At 41.7% G+C, this 6,302-nt stretch overlaps 1 pseudogene; it reads right to left on the minus strand.

The window, feature by feature from the left end:
* Positions 1-4,461: 4,461 nt before the first annotated feature.
* Positions 4,462-5,974, minus strand: LOC114634865 (annotated as a pseudogene).
* Positions 5,975-6,302: the final 328 nt, after the last annotated feature.

The following is a 6,302-nucleotide window of genomic DNA, read 5'->3' on the forward strand; positions in this document are numbered from 1 at the left end:
TTCAACACCCTTAGTCATCAAGGAAATGCAAATCAAAATTACTTTGAAATTTCATCTTATACCAGTCATAATAGCTAAGACCAATAAAACAAAGGCAGCTGTGCTGGTAAGGATGTGGAGTAAGAACATCCCTCCGCTATTGGTGGGAGTACAATCTTGTATAGCCACTGTGGAAATCAGTGTGGTAGTTCATCAGAAAGATGGGAATTATCTCCCCCAAGATCCAGCTAAGTCATTCTTGGGTATATACCAAAAGTATGCTTCATTCTACCACAGAGACATACTTGCTCAACTATGCTCATTGCTAATCTATTCATAACAGCCAGAAACTGGAAACTGCCTAGATAATCTGTCAGTGGATGAAGAAATATAGAAAATGTGGCACATTTACACAATGGAGTATTACTCAGATGTTAAGAAAATGAATTCAAGAAATCAGCAGGAAAATGAATGGAACTGGAGGAAAATTCTTCCTGAATAAGGTAACCCAAACCGAGAAAGGCAAATATGGTATATATTTGCTTATATGTGATGTTAGCTATAAGTTTTTGATAAGGAAACTATAATCCTTACAGCCACAGAGATTAGGGGTAAAGGGAATGGGGAAGGGCGGGGTCTCCCTAGGAAGGGAAAATAATTTTATTACGGATGGATGAGGGGTGGACAGGAAATAGAAGATCAAATGGGGAGGATTTTTCTCCAATTTCAAAATTTGTTTATGGTCAGAATTTGAACTTTTCCTAATGAACACTTCCCACAGTCAAAATTTCTGACCTAGAATTGTTCCTGTCTAAAAGAACTGCAGGGACGAAAAAAGAGAAGGGACTGAAGGAAAGGCAGTCCAATAACTGGCGCAAGTTAGAATCTACCTCATCAGGGTAGGGTGGGAGGGGCATCAAGGTCTGGCACTATTACTGATTGCTATGATGTGCTTACAGACAGGAGCCTGGCATGGCTGTCCTCTGAGAGGCCCTACCAGCAGCTGACTGAGACAGAGGCAGATACTTATACCCAACCACTGAACTGAAGTCGGGGACCCCAAGGTTGAATTAAGGGAAGAACTGAAGAAGCTAAAGGGGAGAGTGACCCCATAAGAAGACCAGCGGACTCAACTAATCCAGACTCCTGGGAGCTTTCAGAGACTGAGCCACCAACCAGGAGCATACACAGGCCAGTCCAAGGCCCCTGGCACATATACAGCAGAGGTCTGCCTGGTCCAGTCACAGTGAGAGATGTCCTTAATCCTCAAGAGACTTGAGGTCCCAGAGAAAGGAGAGACCTAATTGGGTGTGGCACCTTCTTGGAGGCAAGGGGGAGGAGGAATAGGATAAGGAACTGTGAGATGGGGAACCAATGGGGGGCAATTACTGGAAGGTAAATAAATAAAATGAGTTAATAATTTAAAAAAGAAAACTTTGAGTTAAACAAATTCCATGTGTGAGTGTCACTATCACTCCTGCTTACACTGGCCCATCTCCTCCTAGTCCCTCCCTATGCTACTTGATGGAAACACAAGAAACAAAAACATTTCCTACCTATTATATTATCCACTTCGTAATCCATCCCAGAGATCTCTCTACTTAAGTACTGCAAGGTTTTTTTTTCTCTCATATATTACATACCTACCACAGTTTCCCCTCCTTCCCCTCGTCCCAGTCCCTCCCCCCACCACCCTTCTCCCCCAGATCCACTCCTCTGTTTCCCTTTAAGAAAGGGCAGGCCTCCCAGGGATACCAACCAAACAGAATATTATGATGCTGTAAATCTAGATACATCCCTTGATATTAGGGCTGGATGAAGCAACCTAGTAGGAGGTAAATGGACCCAAAAGCAGGCAACAGAGTCAGAGACCACCCCTGCCTGCACTGTTATGAGTCCCACAAGAAGACAAAACTACACAACTATGACATACAGGCCTAGGTGAGAACCATATAGGCTCCCTGATTGTCAGTTCACTCTCTGTGAGCCCATATGAGCCCTGCTGGTCAGTTGATTCTGTGGGCCAATTTCTTGTGGTGTCCTTGATCCCTCTGGCTCCTACAATTCTTCCTCCTCTTCTTCTGCAGAATCCCTTGAGCTCCACCTAGTGTTTGGCTGTGGGTCTCACGGCAAGGTCTGTGCTTAACCACAGTTTATTCAAGCAGTTGCATATTGATAGATAACTGGGTTATATTTGTCCTATTTATTATACTACCTTTCATCTATTGTATTCTGCCCTAGCATATGGTATGAATTTTAATTTGTTCCACAAAAGGATATTTCCAACTAGCCATCCTGCATTCTAAATCATCTACTGGATTTTTTCTATCCACATTGGCTGAAGCTATTGTCTTTAGTAAAGAATAAAATATGTGTATGCAAGTCTGTCCTGTGCTTCTTCTTCATGGGCTAATTCTTGAGGCTGCAGACATAGTAGGCCTATCACTGCTCTTACTATAAGTTTTCTTAGAGTAGGCTTGTGTGTTTGTTCATTTGTGAAGGAGAGCAGTCTGCTGCTTTATTGACCACACTCAGGGTAAATTCCTAGGCAGAAGTAATTCACTCGACTCAGCCTCCTGAATAGTTGAGACTGCAAATGTGTGCTTCCAAACCCAGCTCTAGAAATGCCTGTCTTTCAATACAACCTTTGCAACTACCCTATAATTAGCATATATATCAACTGTCTAATAATGGTCTTAACTTATTTTTTAATTATATAAATATATTTATAAATATTTATATAATTATATACTTATACATAAGCACTTACACAGACTTAGGAAAAATGTAAGAACATTAATTCAAAAGGTAACAGAATTTTCCATGATTTCCTTGTGGAGATACATAACCCATCCTTTAGGGAGGTCCCTCAAAATCCAACCATTAACAACCATATTCTATAATTGTACACTAGCCACACACCACATCTCTTTAGCTTATCTCTTTAATCCCCTAGTTGCCAAGAGAGATCTGCAAGTACACAGGAATTCAAAGGTTTCTGAGTAATTACAATTTAGATTGTGTACAGGTTCAAGAATCACTCAAAATCTTCAACTGACAAGATAATTCATTCTATAGAAACGGTTTTATAAGCAGTTTAAAGTTTTGATTTTCCCACCAAGTCATTACCTGCCCTGCTCAGGAACTCTACTTGAAGCTCCAGGAAAGAACTGAGCATCCAGTGAAGCCGATGTCTAGTACTATATAGATGCAGGTGGCCTATTCTAAGTAATACTGAAAAAAGCTTTCACCAAATACAATTTGAATGTGACTTTTGTTGGCAGAAAAAAAACCCTCACATCTGGCAACTAATAGTAATCTCTCTTACTCTTACTAACTGTTGTCGTATGAACCAAGTTTGAAGGTCTTCCTCTCAGAGACTTTCAGTTTTGATATTCTCTAAAATAAAACAGCATGAGAAATTAAGGTCAATTAGTTATCAAAACATTTTAGATATTATTCCAATTGAGGGTAAAAAAAGAATCACTATTTCTGACCAAAAGAACATCTTTAGCAACTCTCAGCTGCAGGCTTTTGTCCCCACCCCCCACCCCACCCACCCCTGGAACACACTGAAGTATGCCTTAAGCACATAGGACAATCAATAGCCACAGTGGTTACAATTACAAAGTCATTGCACTACATAATTATTGAACACCTGCCTTTCTACAGAATACATTAGACTCAGACAGTGGGGCCAAAGGAACTAATTTGCTCTGCAGACAAAAACAGCAAGCACCTTACTAGCCCAGACACAAGATGCTTACTAAAGTTTCATCCTAGGACTGGAAAGAGGAATAAAATTGAGAGAGTAAATAACAAAGGAAACTGTCTCAGGCTAGGACATTGAAAGCCACCCTGTGCTACACACAGTACACTGAGCACTGATTCTGCCAATAACACACACCATGGAAATAGCTTGTAACTAGAAGATGGGGATCCTTGAGGGGAATTTTAAATATGACCAACATTATAAAGGATGCTTTCCCCACGTAAACAAAAGCCTGCATGTTTCATTATGACATCTTCCTACATGATGAACAGAATGCATGTTAAAAGAATTTCTTTTTCCTACCAAAAATAGGGTCTATTTTTAATTCTGATTCTAGCCATTCTTTGTCAACAGAGTCTAGGAAGTAGTAACATCACTAGGTCCCCGAAAGGTGTCATGCAAAAGACCACTTATTAGAACACACATTTCATGCTGCCAATGCTAGGAGAGACGTTATTCTTATTCTTACACGTCCATTTGGTCACCACATTTGGTAAGAAAGAACAAAGAGAGAAATAGGAGGAAGAAAGAAGACAGAGATAAGGGGGAAGGAAGAAGACTGACTGACAGAAAGAGAAAAAGACAAGGCAGGTGACTTGCTTGCCCAGCGCTGGCTCTATAGTCCTATGAGCCAAGATGCATACTGAGTGACATGGTATCTCACAGGAAAAGAGAAAAGGGGGTAAGCTGAAAGAGGTCAGGCCATGATATTAATTCCTTTCCTGTACAAAGACAATCTCTTGAGGACAGAGACCAGCCTCTTGTAAGGTAATATCATAGTCCAGATGAGAAAGCTTCCTCCGAGGGACGTTGGTGAGGAGTTCAAAGCGTTCATTTGGATATCCTTTAGACTGGACATGCTTCACCAAAGCCAGTAATTTGGCTTGCTCTGGAAGAGTGATCTGCTCCCTTTTTCCATCTGGGTACCGCAGCATCAGCTGTGTTTTTGGTCCATTTACATCTATCCCCTCCATTATTCCATCTGACTTTTCAGGTGACATCTCCAAGACCTCAGAATCCATGGCTGGCAATCCTTGATGGTTTGTGGCTGTGCCAGGCTCAGTTCTGGCTGGGGGCTCTGTCAGTGGCCTTCTGTTCTCCTCTTTTCTATGCCCCAAATCTTTATGAGGAGACTTTCTGGACTTAGCAAGATTCTCTACCTCCTTTCTTCATCAGAGCCACAAACCGACATGAATTCCTCACTGCCAGCAAAAAGTTCCGATTCAGATTCTTCATCTGAGCGGCTATCCTGTTTGGCCTGTGCTGAGTCGAAATGTGCCTCTTGCAAGGAGGCTCTGACGGCAGCTTCCAGTTGGCTGTCTTCACTGGCGTCTATGAGACTCTCTGATCAGGCACACTTTTTGGGGGGGCTGCTAGAAAGTCCATCCAGTTGCCCATGTTCACCCAGAAACCCTGTTACTTGGTCCAAGAAAGAAGATACATCCAATTGGTGCCACTCTACTAGCTTCTGACCTGTCTGTGGATCTAAGATGGAAACATAGGGGAAATCCCCTAACTTATAAAACTGTATGTATCTCTGACCTTCCTCGCTGTCGTGATAAACCTGCCAGAAAATGAAATGTTCCCGGATAATATTTTTCACAGCTGCATTACTCCACACATCACGGTTGAGGCACTGGCATGCAAAATCTTGTACATTCTGAATGTTTATCATGAGCCACTTATTCTCCATCTGGCCACACTCTTTGGCTGTTTCAAAGCTGCCCTTGTGCATCAAGTCGATTGGGGGCCGAAGCAGATCTGAAAGAGTGGTTAGTTTCTTATCTATTGCTCCTCCATTTCTTAATTCCTGTTCCTGCCTAATAGTTTCAGTTTGAAAATCTCGGAAACAATCAAATATTGAACGTGCTGGCCTTCGCCTTTTAGGAGCATCAAACAAAGGCTCTGGCTCCACCAATATTTCTTGCTTTTGAGGAATTGGAGCACGAACTTCTTCTTTTGTGTGTGGTCTGACAGTCGAGACACTTGCTGAACTGGTACTGGGCTCTTCAGCAATTCCTCTTCCATCCAAAAACATAGTGATGGCCATCTCCAGGTTGTTGTTGCAAGCTTCAAGCATATGTTTTCCTACACATTCACTTGCACTGGTGATGGCGGTGAACTGCTGAATTAACCCCTTCAGCGTCAGCGCCGCCTCCGCCGCAGCCTCCGCCGCTGCCGCTGCCGCTGCCGCGAGCCCCCGTGGGCAGCCATCTTCCTTAACTTAACTCATTTATTATAAGTGTTTTTCTCTTCTACTATCTAGTGTAATTGCCTATATATGTTAATTATGTTGACATATATACTTAGTAGTTAATTCTCTGTATTTGTAGTAAGTTTCACTACTACCTTAGGTTTATATAAAAATATCACCTTTGGGATGATGGTATTGCTCAGTTGGAGATGCCTAACTTGTATAAGACCCTGATTTCAAAATAACACATCTGTAAACTGTGTAATTAATTAATTCTAACTGCACCTTTCTAATTTTCACTCTCATAATCTAAACAATAAAAGTACAGACATTAGAATGTAAAACCTAACTAGATAC

Source organism: Grammomys surdaster, unplaced genomic scaffold, assembly GCF_004785775.1.
Source record: "Grammomys surdaster isolate TR1022 unplaced genomic scaffold, NIH_TR_1.0 1135, whole genome shotgun sequence".
NCBI classification, from domain to species: Eukaryota; Metazoa; Chordata; class Mammalia; order Rodentia; family Muridae; genus Grammomys; species Grammomys surdaster.